Here is a 24,349-nt window from a genome sequence, read left to right on the forward strand (position 1 = left end):
ACATTTTTATAAGTTATATAGCAGCACGTTACAAAATTTGATGTTTTTGCTATTTAAACGTTTTTAGCCAACCAAATGACCAAATCAATTCTTCCCAAGTCCAGTTAAACTCATCTTTTTTAATATGTAGCAGTTTTACCCACATATTATGTTATGGACAGAGGTCTTTTTAAATTCAGTGGATTGGATGAATTTTTGATGCCATTACCCAAGGTGGGGAGCCATAAATACATACAGCATGTGTAATAAAAAAGCAATTTAGCACTTTAATAACAACAAAAAATTAGCACAAACACCAAGCAGATAAAATGATTCCCCCCCCAAAGCAAGATAAAAACACAACTAAAATTTTAAATATAAATCAGACTGATGCTAATAACTTTTAAGAGAATTATTATTGCTCTTGGAGAAGGTAAACAGTTGAATTTCATTCTTTCCTGAATGACCAAATAGAATCCCCTTTGTTCATTAATCACCTGTTTATGTTTCAATGAACAGTCCTTTTTCAGCAATAAGAAAATTATGTGTTTATATATATGCCTTGAAAATGGAAGGGAAGCAAAATCTGATTTGCTCTGAGGTTTTTTTTCGTTCTTTTTTTGCATGGGCAGGCACCAGGAATCAAACCCGTGTTAGCAGGTGAGAACTCTGCTACTGAACCACCACCGCCCATCTCAAAATACTGCCATGATTTCTTTCCTCTGAACTTTTTTCTTTTGATATGGGCAGGCTCTGGGAATCAAACCCGGGTCTCCCCCATGGCAGACAAGAATTCTGCTAAGCCACCATTGCCCACCCTGCTTTGAGGTTTTTGACAACAGGTTGAGAGCTTGGAGTTGCCAAACTTTCCCAGCTCCAGGCTTCATGCTTCCCGTCATCCCTGCCACAAGTCCATAAATGGGTGATATGTACAGAGAAAACACAATCATAGAAGGTATTGCAAGATGACGGATATTGTCTCAATGTAAAAATAAATACATAAGCTGTGTGATGCAGATTACCTTTTGTATAGGGGTGCGATCGATATTTCTCAAAAAGAACTTGTGTACAGATATAAAGCAACCTGTTGTATTAATATAACATAACCAGAACCAGAATTTGTAGCAGAATCAATTCATACTTTCTTTCTCTGCTACCCTACCCTTTGTGTACAGTGATTATAACACAATATCATATTATACCTCAAGATTTTTCACCCTTTTGACTGATTTGAGACCAGTCACTAACTCTTAGCTTGCGAATACTTTTTTTTCCAGAACTCTTGAATTTTCCTGACCTCCGTGATACTACATGTTGGAAGGGACACTATTTTTAGATGCTTGTTATACATCAAGCACCATGTTGTCCATTGTACATACCCTTTTTATTTAATCATTATAACAGTATTATGAGGTGGGTCAGATTTCCATGTTTCTAACATGAAAGTATTTGGGCTAGGACCCATAACTGTTAGGCAGTGGACCAGAATTTGAAGCCAGGCCAATTGACTCTGAAGCCCATGCTCATTCCAGTATAGCACCTGGTTTTAATCCCTAGACTTTTAGCACTATATGCTTATACTGTGTTTCTGGGTCTATAGGTTCATGCCTGTCTGACTGGCAGTAATTCTGCTCTCCATGCTCATAATTTGATATTCAGACTCAATGTCTATTGTATTCACTAATCTTCACTGCTACCAATAGCCCTGAAATGCCCCAGGATCTGATAATTGTTTTCTTTATTCATACCTATATAATGCCCTGTGCTATTAATAGAAATATCATGCTTTAATCCTTCACACCTTCCAAAGAAACAGCGATACTCAAATTTACAAGAATCATTCACTGAATGTTACTGTCTATAGGGATAGAAGTAGAACAAAATCAGTTCACAGCCCAGCACCCAAATAACTGAATACTATTAACCAATCAAGAAGAAAAAATAATGTATTAATTTTCCTATGGTCAACTTCAATTGACTCAATTTCCAATTTTTTACAACACAGACATAAGACAATAAATGCAATGGTGATAACTGTATAGATTGCATACTTCCAGGTTGACTACCGCACCTGCAATAAATCAGCAGGAGTGGAATACATGAATGATTTGGTGAAATCAGGTCTTTAATGTTGGATCTTTAATGTCACTGAAAGGTCAGTACCAAAATGAATTCAGGTGGTAGTGAATCATAAAAAAGTCTGAAGAAATTTAACATTCTTTTATGAGGGCATGGGGAAACTACGCAACAGCAAAGCCCAGTGAGCCCAAATCAATTTGGCTAAATTTTTCATTATGAAATTCTGATGTACAAGATACCAGACCAAATACTACAGGGGACAGAGAGGAGAAAAGGAGTTGTTTGGGAAAAGCATGAAATTTGGAGGCAATCACACTTGAGTTCAAATTCTTCATCTGTCACTTATTGACTATAAAATATCAGGCAACTAAAATTCAGTTTCTTTATTTGAAAATTGGAATAATAACATCTGCTTTATGAGATTATATAAGTGAAATGCTTAATACATTGCCTAGCACAGAGAAATATTCAATGAATGGTAGCTTTTATTATTTCAATAACATAGAATCCTTGGGCTCAAGGAGAAGTATCTAATAACATTCAAAGCAGAACACAATAAGAGCTATACAGTAAGTGCAGAATGTGTTCTGTTAGCACTCAGAGGACGTTACCATCATCAGTTGCGAGTTTGACATGATTTTAGATAATACAAGTTCAGAATCTGAAGAAATGCAGCGTTTAAGAGCATGGAATCTACAGCCAGATTGCCTGTGTGCATTACTGGCTTCACCACTTGATTGTATGACCACAGAAAAATTATTTAACATTTTATTGGTTTTATTATCTGTAAAATACTAAGAGTACCTACCTCATAGAATTGTGGTAAGGATTAGATGAAATAACACTAGCACTAAGAGCAATTCATGATGCATAAAAAACAATCAGTGCATTTAGCTTTTGACTATGATAATGATGAAAACAATGGGAAGGACACTGAGGACACTCAGGTAGACTCTGAGAACTTAATGCGGCATTGGTAGAGGAAATGGAAAATTGAAGGATGTTACATAAGGAGTTGATGAGTAGGGAGTGGTATGTTAAACTATCCTAAGTGAGCTTGGTTGATGGGTCTAGCTTACATGGGCTTTAGAATCATAGAATACAGCTCCAGGCATAGGCATAGATCTGCTGGCATTGCATGAGAGCTTTGTATACACAGTCATCAACAGCTGGGCACAACCTTCATCATCCTAAGTAAGTTTCAGGCAGCATCCAAAGAGTTTCACAGTGTTGCTTCACTTAATCTTCGCATAGCTCTATGAGTTAGGTACTACTATTATTCCCATTTTATAGATTAAGTGATTCCAGAGAAGTTATATAACTTAAACTCACCTCAATATGTGCTAGGGCAAGTCTTTTAAACTCAGATCTATCCTATTTCAAAGTCTGTGCTTTCAAAATAAGACAGCGCGCCCTTGGGATTACTTCGCCCCATGTACAATAGAAAATTGATAAAATTCCCATGGGGAGATCTGAATGCTTGCACATTGTAAGAGCTCAATAATTACAATGACTGTGCACTCAGGAAGATAGTGCCTAAGTCCCCAAAGAACTTTTACATGGTTTATGTCTGGAAAATCCTAAAACCTAGTGATAAAAGCATTGGTGGCGTGGGGTGGAGGCAAGGGGCAAGATAATTTAACTGTGGCTGGCACGTGCTACTTGTTTCCATGGTGGAGGCAAATAAAGGTTTTCAGAATGATGGAGGAGGGGTGTGGTAGAGCAGGGTAGGATTAGAAGAAGAAGGGATTGGGATTTCAGCTAGGGTGAACAAAGTAGAAAATGAAAACTACCTTAAGAATACATAGATAAGATTCTGGCCTACAATCATGATGAGGGAGCACAATCCAGGTTGCAAAGAACAGCATAAACCAGGCAAGCTGCAGAATGGAGAGTGCGCAGGGAATATTGGGGAACAGTCACTGCCCAGGTAAAGTTGATGCCTGGAGAAGTAGCTTCGTGAAAAATAAAGCTGGAAAGAAAAGACTGGAGCTAAATCATAGAGGAACTTGAATTTCAGTCCAAGGAATGTGACTTCAAATAGGTATATACAAACAGGAGTGACTAACAGTGTTTGAAGAGGGGAGTTAAAATTACAATAATAATTATATTAGTTGCAATTTATGTGGCACTTACTGAATGATTCACTTGCAATGAAATTTTACCTTGCAACATAGCTGTTTTTAAGGAAGCCTGAGATTTATTTGGCATTTCCCTCATTTTAGGTGGGGAGAAAGAGATTAAGGGAATTCCAAAATTTCAAAACAGGTACTGAACAGAACTGAAGTTTGAACCCACATCTGAATGATTCAAAAGTCTGTACTTTATGGTGCTGCGATAACGGGATACTCACATGGAAAAATAATGGAACGTGACCCCACCATACAGCACACAAAAATAAAAAATCTATGCTTTATACTTTGTTTTAGAAATAAAATTGAAAACCAAATGAGAAGCTGGATATGCCTCTAACCCATATTGCAAGAAATAAGGGAGATGGAGTTTTACATAAGGGGACCAAGGATGAAATCATCCCAGAGAGAATGAGCAGGATTGTATAAGTGACTGAGCTTTTAGAGAAAGGGTAGAGGAAGAGGCAAAGGTGGTTCTGTCATTCTGCACCTGACTGACTTGGAGAAGAAGACCCAGTGGCAACAAGTGTGGAACTCAACAACAAGAAGAGATTTGGTAGGAAAGAGACTGAGTGTGGATTGGGATATATTGAGCTTGAGGTACCCATGGGATATCTAAGTAGAAATATTAAATGCCAAGGGTTAGATTTAGGTGGCTAGAGTTGAAAGTTAGCCAAATGATATAATGATGAGAGTAAATACCTTGAGATCAGATAACCATCCCTAAAGCAGAGTATATAAATGAGAAAAGGGCCAAGGACAGAGCCTTCGAAACTTCCACACCATTTAAATCCCTTTAAATGGATGAATCCAATACTTGCTCTGAATGTCTGACTTGAGAATTCATGCAAGATTTGCCTTTTATTTAATAGCAATAAAGGGTGAGACTTGGGGTGATAGGAGAAGGAAATTCCAAAATGTTAGAGATAAGCTTATAAAATACAATGTAGAGTAAAAGTGAGGTCTTATATTTTCAACTTCTTGAAAACCCATATACATCTTATTCATATACTTTGGATGGAAGTATTTTATTTTCTTGACTCCAAAAATCAATACACTTCTCTGTCACTGTTAATGAGAAATGAAGGGTAATGATGAAAGTATGGAAATAATAAAATGATCCACTTTCACAATGCAGAAATTTAATTTCCATATGTTTTAGTATAAAAAGTTGGTAAGGTGAATGAAATAATTATTTTGTGAATTTATACTTAAGGTGACTATATGGGGAAGGTAGCAGAGAAGACAGAGAGAAGGAACAGGGGTTAAAAAAAAGTGGGATGGGAAACATCTTTAGTTGGAATACAACATATATTATTTTAAGGTCCAATTTTCTACACTCAGACCAAGCCACAGTCTATGAAAATTATTCATGAATTTCTCATCCCCCCAGAATAGCAGCAGATATAGCAACAATCACTTTTCAACACTAGTATGAAACAATTGAAAAAAAGAAGTTTAGAAACCATTATGAAGAACAGTAAATTGACAAATGGCAACCAATGGAAAAATGAATTTAATAGGGAAAATCACACCAGAAAATCCTTAAGCGGGATTCTATTTTTCATTAATTTCCAATACATAATAATCTACCGTCACTGATGTGTGTTTTCAGCCTTGGAGATAACCCATGGCTGTTGTTAATCCTGAGCTGGTTTCCTTTTAAAATACTTTAACAACACCTCTGCCCTGAAATCCAGCATTATATGTTTAGGGAATTTAAACTCATTTAAATATTATCTAAAGTAAAATATAATTATGAAGATAAATCTGTAGGGAAGAGGAAATAAAACAAATAACACATGCAAAGTCAAATAGAAATGACACTTTGATTAACTCCTGGTTTAGTTTATCCCTGAACAAGTTTCCCTTCATTGACATTATTGTATAGTTTAACTTAAATATTAGGAAAGACACATAAAAATTAATTGTGTTATCTCTTATGTAAGCCCAAACACCCATGTACCCTGGGTGAGGCACTGAACTAAAAGTTTAAGGCTGAGTTATCAGTGCTAACAGCTGCTACCAGCAAAATGACCTTGTCTAAATAAATAACTCATTGCTTCTCAAAGTAAAACACTATATTAAGAAAAAAAATCCCATGCAATTATTTTTTTAAAATGCAACAAAGAATTCCTAAAAAAAAAAAAAGATCATGCACTGAATGTTGCCTCAATGCCAAAAATTGCCATAGAGTTTCTAACTGTTTATTTCTCAATGTTTTCTAAACACAGTAGCTCTGCTATAGCTTCTCTCAGATACTCTCCTCTCCTACAAAATGAGGATCAAATTTCCCATCTCTTAACAGTTCTTAAGAGGATTAAATGGGATAATGGATATGAAGGTTTTATATTTAGCTAAATTTTTGGTCATTGCTATTACCTGTTTTTTTCCTTCTTTACTTCCATCTTATTTCTCACTTGGATTATCTGTAGATGCTTTTGCCTTTAAGCTACAGGAGAGATCCCTGACAAATTTACTTTTTCAAAATCAGGCTCTGATCATATCATACCTCTGCTCAATAATCTCCAGTAACCCCTGGATGCCACTTACCATTCTAATTCCTTACAGCTTAGCCTGGCATTTATGGCACTTTAAAATTTTGGTGCTATGTATGTATCATCTTTCCCCACCCCTCCTGAGCACTTTCCTTCTCCATCCTCCAGCAAGCTGAACAACACTTGTGGTTTCTGGCATACCCCAGTCCTTTTATGCTTTGCAGAACCTTCTCTCCACTTCAAGAAGGCAGAATCTCAATAGGGTCCATTTGAATCGTTTCAAGCCTTCATTGATTTTCTCAACCAGAATTATCTGCTGTTACTCCAAACCAAACAATCCTTTATCTGTGCCTCCAAAGGCACTTATGACTTTTAATCTCCCATTAGAAATCTTTTACTCACACAGACACATGCAATAGACTCATGTTAGAAACCTTCATGTGTATGTATAGACTGCAATAATCTGAAAGCTTCCTGTATTTGCATCTGCTTCATTATATTCCTTTGATTATTAGCATGGTAACTAATATATTCACACATTTTTCTATATTCACTTCATAAATACATTTTTGAGCCCCCACTGTGTACCAGACATCAGAATGGAATGAAGAGGAAAGGAAAGTCTTGTCACTTCAGTCACAGATCAGTCAACTGAGGTTTTCTAAAAAAGGTGACAAAACCCAAAAAACAAAATTACAAACAATCTCCTAATTGTTACTCAATTTATGCAGGATTCTTTAAGGATAGCCAGAAAAGGATATTACGGACAATATGCAATCAAGTAGAACTAGTGAGTAAGAAAATACAGCAAGACTATGGATGCCTGCCATACCCATATTGAGTCAGTTCGAAGGCTGCAGAAACATCACTGAACGGGAATGAAGAATATCACGTATGCGTCAACAATATCCTTCTCTTTGTAAAATTAACTGGAGTTTACTCCATTTCATTTTTTTGCTTCTTGGTCATTTAGTTTATTTTATTATGCTAAAATACTGCATGCCAATGCAAAGAATTCAGAGACTATTTTCACCTCTTCCAGCTTCATTGAAGAAGGATGCAGAGAGGAGGAGCCAGTTACTATGGGATCTGGTAGGAAAGCGTTCTGATTATTTAGAAATTACAAGTCTGTGTTGTCTTGTTTAAGATTCTCACCATCAATACATTATATGCCTCACCTGTAGAGTTCTGACGTATAGCAAGGGCTTAAGAAAATTATCTTTTGTTGTTGTTTCAATATTCTAGTGGGATCACATATGAACGTAGTACCTAGAATGTGGATTCTTTAATTAGAACTTTGAGAAAGCTGCCAAAGCATAAAAACTACATTATTGACATGGGCCAAGAAAAACCACTTGGGGACACCTCTATGGAGCTATTTTGATTTATTTATCCCAGTTATTAATGACGCTTGCTTGCTGGAATACAATGTGAGGAATGATGAGTTGAAAAGCTCCTCATCCAGTCATAGGAAGAAAGTCATATTTCAGGCCATGGTATGTCTTTAGAAGTGGATTTGTCATAAATTGCCAGAGGCGAGAACAAGTGGAGCCTCCCCTCCAGCACATAGTAGCTTTCTGAGCTAAGGCACTAAGGTTGTTTGGTAGTATTTTTAGTAACTGAGTGGATACACAGTAGGTTTTCAAAAGAGTCAGGTAGTTAAAAAAAAAGTCTCTTCATAATTGAATATTTTACTATTACTTTTTAAAATTCACAGTTTTGACAGTCTACCCTGAATTCTTCATTATCCTCCCAGTCCCCATTCAACCTGCAGCACTCACCCACTCATGGCACTGACCAGTTGTATTCCATTAGGCAATGGCCCCTATGCCCTACTCAAAGCCAAGGAATAACAGGTCATCCCTTATCACCCAAGAATCTCTTCCCAACACTCCCTCAATTCTGATTCCATCTTTTACCATTCCCCAAATCCATCTATTCTTCCATCATCCTCTGGAAATCATGAACTATTAGTAGAAAAACCTCCTATATCCTCATTCTCTTCTCTTACCATATCCTACTCTTTCTTATGCTAATTGAAACTTGATTACCCTCTGAGGACATAGCTTGCTCTATAGCTCTCTCACACGATGGTTTTACCACAGGCTTGCAAGAGGTACAGGTGTCCTTACACTTTACTATTACTTCCAGACAATTGCTTCTCCATCTTTTACAAAACAAAACCCAATTCCTCTGTAACTCAAACCATCAGGCAACACCAGATATTAGCTTTCTTTGTTGCAAGCATCCATAGACCTGGGGTCATTTTTTTCTGTTTCTATGAAAGTTCTCTCTCTCTCTTTCTCCACTTCTGTTGTAATTTTTTACTTCAGTATGCATGGCCATAATTCTTTGAAAACCTGATGATCCAGCTCTTTCTTCTATTGTGCTTATTTTCTATACTTCCTCAGCCACACACTTCCATGGTCATACTTTAAACCTTGTTAATAACTTTATCCTTTCCACAACCTCAATTTTTAGACATTCTATTCCCCAAATGCCACCTTTTATGTTTGTTCTTCTTGCCCAAATGTAACAGTTCCCTTTTCTTCTGGGATTGATAATGTATTAAATTCACTATCTTTTCACTGTCTCTTACCTTGATCCCTCTTTGCTAGATTACTATTTTATGCCTTCCCTCTCCTTGAACTTCTTTCATCTCTTCCATTCTCTTGTTCACAATTGATAGTCTGGCTTCTTATTTCACTAAGAAATAAGTACCCTATCTCTGCCTTCCTTCCTGGTACAATGAATGTAGCTTCCATGCTCTTATCTAAGGCTACCACTATAGCTTGTGCCCTGGATTCGTCACTTCTAGCCTACTCCAGGAAATGACTCAAATTTACTCCTCATCGCTCTGCATCACTGAGTTTCCTGTCTCTCCTACATCCTTTCTATCCTTATACTCACAGTCAGTGAAATTTCCCTTCTTAACAAAATTAAACTTCCCTGGAACCTATTTTTACCTCCAGAAACAGTCCCAATGGCCTGTTCTCCTTTACAACAGACCTCATAAGAAGCTGTGTATACTCACCATCTCTAATTCCTCTTTACTTCTCCTCAATTTAACTCACAACATACTAGTTTTCATCCCTACCACTCACTCCTGTGGTCAAGGCTTGCAGAATATTTGGTGATAGAACATTACCAAATCCAATGGTACATTTTCACTCCTCATTTAATTCAACTCATTTCCAGCATTGAACACAATAGTCACTCTCTCATTGTTGAAGCACTTTCCTTATTTGGCCTCCAGGACATATACTCCTCATGGTTCACCTCCAGCCTCCCTATTGCTCCTTTATAGTGCCCTTTGCTGGTGCCTTAAACTTCTCACAATCTCCCTACCTTAGAGTATCTGAAAGATCAGTTTTTGATCCTTTTATCTTCTCTATGTAAACTCACTTCTTGGGCTTTAAATATCTTCTGTACTTTGATAATTCCAAATCTTTAATCTCTAGAATGGGTATTTCACTGAATTCCTGAATTGCATATACAGCTATACTTGATTTTTCCATGTGGCTATAAAATAGGTATCCCAACTTAATTTGTCTATAACTGGACTTTTTTTCTCCCTCCCAAACCTGCCTCTCTGCCAGTCTTCTCCAGCTCAGCAAATGGGAATTTTGGTCAACCAGTTGCTCAGACAAAATCTGTCATATCATCCTAGATGCTTCATTTTTTCTCACACTCCCTGTCCATTTCATCAGAAATACTGTTGGCTCTTCATTTCAAATATTTCCAACCACATCTCCCAATCTTCACCATGTCCACCCTAGCCCAAACTAGGATCATCTCCTCCTCTATTATTGCTAGAACCTGTCATCTCATCCTCTATTTCCATACCTGATTCCCTTCTCCACCCTTGTTGTCATCATGATGTCCATACAGTGTAAATTAAATTATAGCACCTCTCTTCCCAAAACTTTCTAATGAAGTCCCATCTCATTCACAGTAGGAGATAAAGTCTCCTTCTTGTCTAGATGCCCCTATTTAAATGCCCCAATCCCTGCTAACTTTTTAACATCTTCCCTTACCTCTCTCATCCTCTTCATTCTACTTAAGTGCCAGTGGCTGACTTACTGTTTTCTTAAACATGCCAACCATGGTCCTGGTTGAGACCCTTTGCCCATCTCTATACTTCCTACTGGGAATGTTTCTTTTGCAGATAACTATGAGGCTAACACCTATATATAAAATAGTGTCTTCTACATATGCCCACGACTGCAATCACTGTATGTTCCCCTTTGCTCTACCTCATTTTACTTCCCAGTCATATCACCATCTGTGATATTTAGGTTCTGGTGTCATCTTGGCTAGTGGATTATGCCCAGTTGTCTGGTCAGGCAAGCACTGACCTGACCATTGCTACAAGGGTATTTCATGGCTGGTTGATAAGCTGGAAGGATGGTGCATTAAATTATCAGTCAGTTGATAGCATCTGTGGTTGATCACATCAAGTCCTGCCTCACAGATGAGATAATCCAATCAGTTGAAGAGACTTTTTCGCTGCTTCTTCAGCCAGCGAGCCTGTCCTGAGGAGTTCATCCAAACCCTTCATCGGAGCCACCAGCTTCACAGCCTGCCCTACAGATTTTGAACTCTTCCATTCCCACAGTTACATGAGACACCTTTATAAGTCTCCTATTTACAGATCTCTCCTATTGGTTCTGTTCCTTTAGAGAACCCTGATAAATATACCACCTAACTCAACATTTATTTGTTTATTTTCTAACTTTTCCAAACATACATATTAAGTCATAATCTATTTAAAGGCAAGTCTTCATTTTCTTCTATGTTCCTGGAGCTTAATATGTGCCATCAAAGTGTTTGAATAAAGGGATGAATAATATAAAGTTGATAATTTTTAAATATTGAGAAAAAGACTAAATTCTGAATGAAAGGGATAAACTAATAAGAAGAGGGATTAAAAATAAGGATTTAAAAGCAAGTAAGTTGACTACTGATAAATAAAATGGTTGGAAACGCCAGCGAACAGTGTGGAAACTGGAGTACAATAGAGAACTCCTCAATGCTATTATAATCTTATGGGATTTGGGACTATTATTTTTTATAACTTCTTAAATGTATCTCCACAGAAGGACTAAAATTATAAGTGGTAAAGGTTTTCACCTCCCCAGAAAATAATCCCTTCTAGAAATCAGTCCTTTGCCTGATGCACTAGACCCAGAGCCATTGCTGAAGAGGGAAAACCATGCACAAAGCAATGAGGGGTCCTCAGCAAATATGCTGACCTAAGTTTAGATTGGAATCTACCCAAAATGGAGGGGAGAGGGCCACTTAGGCCAAGCAGCATTCTGAGGAGTTGCATTGGTAGGTAGTACTAAGCCCTTAAGTCTAATCAGTGGCAAGTTTGAAAGATTACCAAGAGTAAATATGCATAATAGGAAGGAAAAACTCCAGAAAAGACAACTGCTATTATTGCTCTGTGAGCATCAGGAGGTGAGGGAGTTATGTAAAAGTGTAGTTTTCCATCTGTGCACATAAAATATTACTTGTGGCTAAAAATGAAAATTCGTGTTCTTTTAGGTATATTAAATCTTTTGCCTTTCTCATTTAAAATAATATCAAGACCTCACAGAACACTAATCAAATAATCATGAAATGAGTATAGAAAACTGATACGTAACAATATATATGTATATATACTATATGTTTGTATAAATAAAAATGGAAAGAAGGCATGCAGGAAGGAAGTCACATACATTCAAAATGTGCAAACATCAATAAGATTTATTTATCATCTACAGTGAATTTTCTCCCAAAAATTTTTGGGGAGAATAAAGGAAAAGAACATTCTTAATCATTCTTACTATGTGAAAACACTTTGCTTTATATTTTCAGTGATCCCAGATTGTGAGAATTTATATTCAAGGAGATTTGGGTTGGACTTTTTCCTAAAGTACTTTCTGAGTGTAATGGGAGCAGTCTGATAAAGAAGATCTAATGTGATTAAAACACAGCAAAAAAAAAAAAAAAAACAGTAAATAGTGACATCTACTTTACCACTGTAATATTTTTAATAATATTTTGCCTATGTTTTTTTTACCTTTAGGCCCCTTAAAAAGTTTCCTTACATTCATAATCTCACAAAACCCCTAAACTACACTTTGGCAAGATACAAAAGAAAGATAAATGACTGGAAAATGCCCAGCAGAGTAAATTTGTAAACAGAGACAGCGCTTGGGACTAGACTTCATGGCTTCTCATTTCTCCCTGCTGGAATACTCTTCCCCCAGACCCCTATAGGACTCCCTCTATGTTGCTTTTAAAACTCTGCATAGCTTTATTAGAAAGGCCCTCCTAAGTCCCATATACACAAGTAGTACATTCCAAAGCCTCTATTTTGCGAGCTGTTCAGTTCAGCAAACATTTTTCGATCCTACTTGTGTGCGATGAGGGGAGCAGTAACAAAGAAATTGATCGTAATGCAATGAGAGAAGTGCAATATTGTTCTAGGAATATGAAAAAGTGCTATGAAAGAACAGTGGGGAGGTAAGTGCTCTGGCACAGGGTTGGGAGATATGATGGTGTTTCCAATGCTCCGTAGGAGGCTAGGTGTCAGTGTGTGTTGACATTTGGATATTTGAGCTAAGCCTTAAAGGATGACTAAGATTCTATCAAGTAGAGAAGTTTGGAAAGTGCATTCAAACAGATATGATAATAAAGATATGAATACATATGTATATATATATATATATATATATATTAGGGGGATGTGAATATGCAGTATGTGTCTGAGAATTTTAAATAGATGATTGAGGTCATATGATACAGAGATGCCATCAAAATGTTGGTTGAACCTAAATAGAATAAAATCAATTCCATTCAACTCCATTTTATATTCTCTGGCTACAACACTGTAAGCTACTACTGGTCGTAGAGTCATAATTTCCTACCCATGTGATGCTCCAAGCATTAGTATCCCCTAACTAAGGACAGCCCAGTCTTGCCTTTTGGATGATGCTAACAAAATGGTGTCCTTGAGATCATACAACCAGTAGGTGCACTTCATCTTATACTAAGTTGACATATTTAAAACAAAAATACCTCTTCTGGGTAATCTTTTCCACCGTATCAGAGTAATTGGATACTTTTTCTCTTTCTTTCAGTTCTATCATGAATTTTCTCTACTTAAGCACTTAGGCCTATAAGATAAATTCCAAAACTTTGGTCCAGGAAAAAGACCTTCAAAACCTATCTCAGCTTATCTTTCTTCTTTTATCTTGCACACAAAACTACTCTTCCTACATAATTAACATATTCTTTCACAACGTCATGCTTTGTTTTTGTTGATCTCTTACCTCGAAATTTCTTGCCACCCACCCCTGCCCAGAAAAATCCCTACTTATTCTTCAAGACCATTCTGAAATGAATGGTCTTTTCCATTCATTCACCTTTTCCATCTTTTTATGCGCTGAAATGTTTTCTCTACCTGGGAAATTACATTGCAATGGTGTTTTCTATAATTGCAGGTTGTATTTTAGTTATCTGTTTGCATTTGCCCTTCAGAAGGACATGTGCTTGCATTTTAGAGCAGTATATCAGCATGCAGCACATAGTAGGAATTCAGCATGTATGTGTGGAAGTGAAATAAAAGTGTTTCAGGCTTCCTTTCAAAAAGAATGATACTTTTCTGTTCATTAAGGCTCATCTACAAATGTCAGGAAAATTTGACCATTATCTTAGCAACTCTCATAGAATAAATTCTTAAAGCAATGAATGTATGCAGTATGCCACCTGTACCCTGCAACTCCACTGTTGGACTCAGAGCACAAATTCCCACAGACACCAGAAGGCTAAACATCACCTGCTACCACATCCTTTTATCTATTACTGTTTGAAAAGTAACTAATTCAGAAGCACTATAGTTAGTGGGGGGTGCACATTATTTGGCCCCAGTTGTCATTGCCATACTCATTCTATCAGAATTATTTACCTCTATCACCTGATTATTATTACCTATATCACCTGAGGGAACACAGTCATTATTTCAGCTGATGAAAGACAATGCCAGTGGTTTAGGCAGATTTTTGAATCTTAAAAATATGTTAGTTAATTAATGAAGTCCTTTTGCAACTACACAGGAGTAGTTGCAAATCAGAGGATGGGAAATTGGAGAGTGAAAGGGAATGAAGGAAATTATACCAATTATCTTTCTGTAGTTGGTTTATTTCCACTTCCCTTTGGTCATCTTGGCCTTTTCCTATTTGATATAACCTCCAAAAGCTCATACACTTCTCATACACTGAGAGTTAGCTATTGTGCCATAGAAAAGAAGCTTGGGAAGGCAAAATTGAACATTGCCATTGATCCATTTTAGACCCACAGTTCATAGAATCACATTCTCTCTATAGACGTGTACAGAGAATGTCATTTCTATTTCATGTTTTGACCTTTTTCTACCTCCATTTCATGGCTATTTCTTTCCACCATGTCAGATCCCAAACCTGTTTAAACCAGATCCTTCCAAGAAGCCTTCCTAGCTGTCTCCATCACAACAATTGTTCCCTTCCCTTGGACCCTGATAGGATTTGTTCATGATACCGAAATTTGCTTTCTGTATTTGCCTTTATCTCACCTGCTAAATTATGACTAACTTCACAGAAGAATGGATCTTTACTCATTCCACACCTAGCATAATGATTAGTACAGAGTACTTGCTCAAAGAGAAATCTTGTGGAAACCACTGGCACTGTCTTTCACCAGCTGAAATAATGACTATATTCCCTCAGGTGACATAAGTAATCTCAGTGGAAGTAAAGGGAAAAAAAAAAAAGACTTCACACAGAATAAAGATGGAAGGAATGAAATGAAATAGTGGGTATCCATTATTAATGTACTAAAAGTCTAATGTTTCTAAAAACTTTACTTTGTTTACCAGTGAAAATGAATTCGTTAGAAAATACAATTGTCCCTTATTAGCAACAAGCTTGCTTTTCTTTGAACAGCTATGAGTTAGATTTTAAATAATGTAAAATGAAAGGTATTGTAGGATTAAACAATTGCAAGGTTACTATCACTCAAGTGTTATGTAAAAATAAGATTTAGGTGGGCATACAACCATTTTTACTTATAGAAAAAAATGCAGTTATATGCCCTTTGTTGCAGAAAAGAAGGAAGGAAAAGAAATTAGCTATCCAAGACACAAGCAGTTTATTTTGTGGCAAAACTAACTAATCTGTTAAGCTATGTTGATTTGAAGACAAAAACAAAACAAAACTATAATGCGTATAATGGTAAGCTTCTAACTTATATGCTTTCTTTTTTCTGACATGAAACACGGTGTGTTAAAATACAGCAAGGGAAGAAAACATACTTCATTTAAATTTTTAAACTCAATTAAAATACTATTTCTTTAAACTCAATTAAAATACTATTTCTTTAAACACCTTTAGAAATTCCATCCCATAGATATGCCACGGAAAATTCACTTATTATTGAGCCAATTATGCTTTATTTTTAACTTTATTTTTAAACAAAGCCATGCTAGTTTAACACACCTAAAAAATGAATAATTCTTAATATCATACAGTTGATATTTTCAATAGATGATGCATTAAATTCCAGAGGTAAGTATTATGGAAAAGGTACAAATCTTTGGCAAAATGAAGTATGTTTTCTTCCCTTGCTGTATTTTAACACACCGTGTTTCATGTCAGAAAAAAGAAAGCATATAAGTTAGAAGCTTACCAATGCCAAAAAAAGAAATCTTTTTTTTTTCTTATTTTAATCTTCTTAATTACAATTCTCCTTGGCTTGCTTTCATGCTCTGTGATTCCTTTGTGGCAGCATTGGGAATGCACTGGATGGTCCCTGGTCTTCATAAGGACATGTGGTTTTCATCCAGAGCTATCTGTTGTGTGCGCAGTCTCCCTTGGTTTCTACGTCACTGCTGACTTATGTGTACATCGGAGGAGGGAGGAGGGAGCTCTAGAAGCATTTCAGCTGTTGTCTTTCACCCCAAGCTACTTGAAAATAATTCTTAAAGTAGAAGAATATAAGCCACCCTCCCCTCCACGCTCCCAAATGGGCTGTTTGTTACCAGGCTTCTCTAACCATTAATATTTGTAGTATCTTAATGGTTCTGAGTGTTTAGGGCCCATTTTGTGGTTTTGGGTACAGACAACAGAACTTCTTTGGTTCCATGGGTTTAGATTTTAAGAGGACTAAGAATTATTTGCTTTTCTCATAGTTCAGGGTACTCCTGAAGGCCAATGAAGGGTAAAGTGAGGAGTAAAAATTTTATTTTTATGATATCCACTCAACATAAAAGAAGTAAAAGAAAGAGAGAGAGGGGAGGAAAAGACCATTTCTTAAACTTCCATCAACACCTTCTTTCATTTCTTGTTCATTTTACCGATAGTTCAATTTTACCTCCAAGTGCTTTTGTTTATTGGTCTGCTAGTTTGGGACTGAGTAAAAGCTTTCGTTTTTTTTTTTGCATGGGCAGACACCAGGAAATGAACCCGGGTCTCTGGCATGGCAGGAGAGAACTCTGCCTGCTGAGCCACCATGGCCCGCCCCTTCATTGTATTTTCTTTTTGCTGTTCCATGTTTATTTACATCCTCACATAGGCAGAGACTGAAAACTGATAATTTCTTACACTTATTTATTTTATCCAAAGAATGTGAACTTTGCAATTAAGTAGAAAGTTATTGTTCACAGTCTGACTTTGCATAGCTTACTCATGGGACAAGTGGATATATGCATACAACATGAAGCCAAGGATGGGGATAAGAGGTAAATGAAACAAACGATTATATGTGGTAACGTGCTTAAGAGATTTGAAATGGATGAGACGTAAGAAGTAGCAAATATATATATATATATCAGAAAAGTTTAAAATAAAGAAACAAGCAAGAAATAGTCAGAAAACATAAAAATAAAAGGCAAGACAATATACATAAACAAGTAAGCATATTGATGGACGAAAAGAAATTTTTAGGTCTTTAAAGAAGGTTATTTTCATATCAGGAGGATTTCAAGCACACAATGATATCAAATTTGGCCATTTTAGTGAAACAACCATAAAATAAACACCATTATGTATCCTGATTTTGCAGTTCATGTGGATTGATGCTTTGATTTTGTTTCTGTTTTTGCACATCAAAGTTGTCTGTTAGCAGCCATTTATTATCAAGACAAGTGATCAAGAGACAATCAGGGGTTTATAATTTGTGGTAGAGTCATTTAAATCCCTCAATGGAGTATAGACCTTAGGAGCACAGTCTCTGCAGCTACTCTTTAACTCAAGTGCTGTATCTTCTATGTGACATTGTGTAAATTGCATAGGCTCTCTGTGCCCCCATTTCCCCCTCCTTCAAATGAGGATAATAACACTTCCCACTGTAGAGAGTTGTGATAAGGATTAAATCAGTTAGTACATGTACCCCTCCTTGGACTTAGTCCCACCAGCTAAGAGCCAGCGAGATGACTCCGTGTGAGGTGCTGTGTCAGACACTGTCAGGAGATAGGCAGGAAAGTCAAGGCCACAAGAGGTCCTGCTGGCCAATGGATGGGTGAAGAGAGGAATCTTCCAGCAAATGCCACACCTAGCAGTATCCAGGCTCTGAAACCCAATGTCCAGAACTTCCAAGCATGGGATACGGTATTAAAATTTTAGAGCTTCAAGTCCCCTCAGAGATTGTTATAAACTTCATTTTGTGCATGAAGTCACAGAGACTTCATGTACAAAATGATTGAGTGACCTGCCTGAAGTGGCAGACGTGGGACAAACACAGTAAGTTTTCCAAGGTTTAGCTCAGATTTTTCTACTAGAACAAATTTAAACAACCACAGCAAGTCTCTCCTCAAACTACAGCTACCACTACTTTCCTTTCTTTTTTGTCACAAAGTCTGTACAAATTCAGGGTTGGGGAGGGTGGAAGGCAGAAACTTCTCTCCTCCTGGTCCACTGTGGGAATTTCTATAACCAGTGCATGCATGGGGTCAAGAATTGAGACCAAAATTTGTAGCTTTATAGAAAATTCCATGCCACTCCATGCATGCACTTAGCCTGCTTACTGTGAATGGGGTGAGTTATTTAACTTTTGTGCTTAGGAAAACCTGATAATATTTCAAATACATGGGAAAGAAGAGTTAGCCCACTACAGCCAGAACAGTTCTTGAATATAGCAGATCCTTAAAATACATTACTTAAATTGAATTAAACTTGTTTTGTTTCTCTCCAAAGTCTAAAATTAGGAGTAAAAGGTATATTTTGCAGAATGGAATTTCACCTCAAGATATAGAATAATATTTCAATGATTAGCACTATCTAACAAGGTACTCAGCCACCTTACAGGGTAGTAGATGATCCATTCTTGGAAATATTCAAGAAGAGATTAAAAAGCTACTTTTTAGGAGTAGGTGGGGATGAGAACAGGAAAGTTTCTGTAATACTGTATACTGCACAGTACAGTGTAGTGAACATACTGCAAATGCACTCTTTCTATAAAGACTGTGGGTCTTGAAATATTTATGGTTAGATATAAAGAATAATAATAGTATGTTATTCTGTTGATGCTAAGATTATATATTTTTTAATGCAACTGAATTATAGCGGACTTCTTGTTATATACTAAGGGCTCAATATAATTGTCAATTCCATAACTAGAAGTAAACTCTCCCAAAGCATGGGGCAATCCTATTAATTTATATATCAAAAGTGCCTAGCATATTGTCTTTCACATAATAGGTACTTAGTATGTTGAAGTAATGTATGAATGAGAGAATGAAAGAAAAGAGTTTGCACTGAGTTTTGGGGAATTTCAGAACATATATTGAAATAACTTTTTAGCTTTTAAAAAGCTAGATAACATTCTATGAGATTACTTTTTCCTAAAATCAAATTTACAAAAGTTCTATGTGGATTGGCGGACCATTCCCTTATTGGGTGTTTGGCTATGTTGAGAATAAGATAGGACATTTTGTAATATGATAAAACATAAGAACACAGGAAAAAATTTTAAATATTACCCCCATCAAAAGCCTTAAAATATACAAACTGTTCGACCCAGCTATTCTACTAGTAATTTACCTTAGTGAACTAGTTAAGAATATGAAAAGTTTTAGGTAAAATAATGGCCATTAAAGTTTTGTTTATACAGCAAATATTAAAAAAAACATACAAAATTACAGTAGAGGATTGGCTAAGTATATTTTAGTATATCCCCAAAGTGGAATACATTACACCATGAAAAACTGATGTAAAAGAAGTACATTTATTGATAAAATTAGATATGTATATATAAAGTTAAAAAAAGGAATAAAGAACAAAATGTACAGAAAGATTCATCTTAATTTAAAATTATATATGTAAGGATAATTGTGAAGAATTTTAAACAACCATATTATTAGAGATATTCTCTAATAATCAAATTTAGGATTTTCACTGATTTTATTTATTTTTTACTACATATATATTTAATAACTATTTAACCATTTTTTCTCATCTGCATGTACTAATTATGAAAAAAAGGAAAGTTAAAAATACATCTCTCTGGCAGTTAGACATTAGTGGAAATTACAATATTCAGAGAATAATTGCCAATGATATTGTCACCAAAAGTAAGAGAGAGTAAAGAAATAATGTCTTGAAAGTGTATAATTTTTGAACAATTATGAATTAATTGTGTAGTAAATAATATCAGTTCCAACAGATTGGTCCATTCCTCACAATCTTGATGGGAATTAAATTTGTCTTATTTAGAAGAATGAACTTCCTCAATTCCAAGACTCCTGGTTAGAAGGAAAAATAGTTCAAAAATGTAAAACTCCTAAAGTTCACTGAGCAAGGGCAGGACAGGGCAGGAATGGAATTCTCTGGACTCTCCGACCTCCGCTTTGGTCATGGTGTGCTGCTCTTCCACAGAATCGAAAATGAAGGCCATCATGCTTCTAGACAGATTTTAAAAGTGACACAGATGACCATCATGGAAGAAGGGAACTGTAGTTAATTCTGGGTAAATTCTTTAAAATATGTGTCATGGTCAGGCTAGTTCTCTAGCCTTCTTCAGCCTTGGTTTCCTCATGTCTACCAGGGCAATAGTAACAGTTCTTCCACTGGGGTACGTGTGAGGTTAGAAATAGCCTATGCATGGAAGCATATAGAATGTTGTTCAATACAAAGTAAGCATTGAATACAGTCTACATAGGATTATATTAATTATTTGTCTCTCCATGTACAAACCAATAATGAAGAAAGAAATTTACAAAATTTCAGATTTCAAAAGATTTACCATTTTGTTACTTTATGTTCTGAGTCTCAAAAATTCCATTCTAATAGACAAAAAGTATGCCAGAATGTATGGGTTTCATCAGCCAGCTTATATGCTGGAAGTAATTTAGTACTCTCTACCAATTATTTTTCAGGGTTATTGCAGAGGGTCAGATGGAAGAATCTGAGAGGATTTTGAAATCTATAAGGCACCAGGTAAATAAAAAGAATGAGAAAATTAATTAAAAATAGTATATAGCTCTATAAATGTATGTTTTGGAGAATGGTCCCTGCTTGATTTGGTTTGTTTCTAAAATAGTCGGATACTATAATGCTCTCATAAGAGAAAAGATGTAAGAAAATTCATAGCTGATGTCTCAATTTAATATATGTACATTTAATCAGCTTCATAGTAAAAGAAAATGGAAATATCTGAATTTTAAAAACAATAAGAAATAACTGATGGAAAAGAACACAACTTCTCTGTTAAGTTTTACATAATATGGCTTATTTCTCAACAGGCCTAATTTTTTTTCATGCATTCTTTTTTCTTATCAGAGAATTTGTGGGTTTACCCAAAATCATGTATGAAACTTTGGATTGGTGTGGTATGTTTGTTAAAATCAATTAAAGCATGTTTTTATAATTGTATCAATAGGCCTAATTTTACACCAGTCATTACTGTATTCCAAGTTTGGCTTGTTTACAAGTACCATCCTTTACATTCCTAATAAAATTATAATATCCTATTTTTGTTAACATACCACACTCTATGGTTCTTCAAATGGCCAAGTGGATTGGACAGATGTCCAGGAAATAACGGCATGTACCTTGTCCTCTGCAACAGCTTCTGTGTGTTCTTTCCTGCACATAAGAGAGGACATAAGGAATTGTTAGTGAAACTGGTAATCTTTCCTTCTGACTTCAAAAAATTGATTGTTTCTTTAAATTTTGAGTTATTCTCATTAACTTAATGGAAAGTTTACACATACATACACACGCACACACACACTCACTTTAATTCAGCTGAGGACTGATACTGGGGTAAGATACTCATAATGTGTCTCCTCAACGTTGAAGAGCTTTGTAAATAAAAGTCTGCTCTTTAATAAAAGTTAAAGAACAAGGTCAGATGTATAAAACTTGTGTCAGTACCTCAGTCTCCGTCCTCTCTACAAAGAGATCTCACAAAGGGAAATGAATTGAGGACTAGCTCAAATGCCAAGGAAACTACCTGCTCATTGGGCAATGACTACAATAGCCAACCCAAGGTTCTGGAAGAAGGGGAATGCACTGTGGATTCGAAGACAACAGGACATGCTGCTTCAAATAGGGATCTCAGAATCCGAGCTTATCTAAGGCCATGCCATGGCTAATTGGATTATGGAAATAATAGAAAACATCTTAAAAAGTAAAGAAGAATGGAAAGAGGAAAAGTTAGTTTCTGATATTTCTTATGGTCTCCATTTACATGGAAAGACTGGAGTGGTTGAAGAAAAGGAAAATAATTCCTTGGCAACATCAATTGAACTTTTTCTAACCACCAACCATATTAATTCCAATTTTAGCAGCTCTGTGGGAGGAAAAATGAAACATAAAATTCTTCTATGCTTTCAATTTGCATATAATCTTTTGCCTCTACCTGGAATGCTCTTCCCACTCTCTTTCCTGGGATCATCACCTGCCTGCACTGGAGTCACACTTCCTATAGTGTGTGATGTTACTAACGATATGAAGAAAAGTCCTAACTTCACGACAACAGCACAATAGCAAGGGCTACCATCACTGCATCTCTAATGATGAACAGCCAGATTCTATGCTAGACACTCTAGGTTCATTACCTCATTTAACTCTCAAAGGTAAGTATTATCATCCTTTTTGTAACTCCCTGAGACACACAGCTAGAAAATGGTTCATTGGGATGCAAGACCAGATCTTTCCCACTTCAGAGATCTTTCTACTTCTCTAGGCTGCCCTCCAATTTTTCAGCCCCTCCAACATGTCAATCCTATGTTCTTCACTCTTTTAAAATAAAATATTAGGTATTTATGAACATGCTGTATTTCACATATAGAAACAATTCTTTTTGGAAGATGAGCATGATGACTGTTCCAGGGCAATATCATCCTTACTGAAATGTGGAGACCATTTTAGCACATTCAAAATCAAATGAAGAACTTGTGTGATTTGAGAGGAAGACTATTGGTAATGCAGATATCGAGTTTCTGAGGATTGCTAATAAATGGAATAAATAAAACAAAGAAACCATTAGAAGATATTTTTGAGAATTTCAGGCCTTAGAATTTTACTTTGAAAAATGAAAATGACAGTAAATCTAGTTTACACTGGCGTTCCAGTGTATTTGCCTTTTGTGAGTCAGGAATAAACTTTCTAATAGTTTGAAGTGGTCCCAAGTGGGTCACTACATTTGAGCACTGCAGAAGAGGTCATCTGTGGCAAGTGGTGCCCATGAACTTAAGAATATAAGGGTTTGCCTCTGAGAGTTACGCCAGCATGCATATATGCAATATTTTTTTCTCTCTCATGAATGGTTATATGCAGAAAGGGGGTGCATAAAACTCTTGAGTGGAGGAAGGAAATGGACAGATCAGAGGAGCAGACTTGGTATTAAAAGCAAGCTCTGCTAAATTCTATTTTCCACACCACTTAGGAAAAACCAATGAAAAGCAAAATTAATGCTCACATTGCTTTCGTTTGCTATAGAGCTAAAAAAATCTATACGTAGGTACACACACATCCATCCATACACACATATTTCTCATCTAAGTTGCTATTACTCTGATTTGTTTTCATCACATTATTTAATGTATTTAAAACTTTCAGAGAAGTCTGAGGAAGTTTACAAGACGAGGATTTATCAAAACAGATCATTAGATTTTTAAATATTAAGAAAAATTGATTAGACTTTAAAGTTCTTGATATCAGGTTCATTTTATTTAGCACTTCTTCTTAAGTTCTACATCACCAGCCTTCTGGCTCCAATACAGAATAGAAGGTTTAAGAACTGTACAGATGCTCATAGGTCAGTGCTTTCTTTATTTAATTTTTTATTTTTGTTTTTAGAGCTATCAACTAATACATGTCAGTCACAATCTTTTTTTCCCGTCATTCTAAAATAATAAATAATCTAATTATTGCAGATGCAAAAATGACAGTATTTCAAAAGCATGTTTTCATTTGTAAAATGAGGATAATGGATTAGAACTTTAAGGCCCATTCTGACCTCTAGAACTAATCTTATTCGCTAAATTTATATAAAAATTCTAGATAATTAATAGCTATTTCATATTGCCTCTTAAATAAAATAGTAGTTATTTCCACATTGATATTACCAATTTTCAAATAGAGGAGATGAATAGCTTTTTCATGGAAAGAATGACAGTAAGGTAATAAGCAT

The 24,349-nt window shown here is 35.9% G+C and overlaps 1 protein-coding gene across 1 annotated transcript in view; it reads right to left on the reverse strand.

Annotated features, from left to right (window-relative positions):
* MYT1L (myelin transcription factor 1 like) overlaps positions 1 to 24,349 on the reverse strand; it is a 625,705-nt gene that overhangs the window by 542,970 nt on the left and 58,386 nt on the right. The window contains exon 2 of the mRNA XM_077153065.1: positions 21,696 to 21,795. The gene's annotated coding sequence lies outside the window, so the exon portion shown is untranslated. The remainder of the gene's footprint in view (positions 1 to 21,695; positions 21,796 to 24,349) is intronic.

The sequence above is a fragment of the Tamandua tetradactyla genome, chromosome 3 (genome assembly GCF_023851605.1).
Source record: "Tamandua tetradactyla isolate mTamTet1 chromosome 3, mTamTet1.pri, whole genome shotgun sequence".
In the NCBI taxonomy this organism is placed as follows: Eukaryota; Metazoa; Chordata; class Mammalia; order Pilosa; family Myrmecophagidae; genus Tamandua; species Tamandua tetradactyla.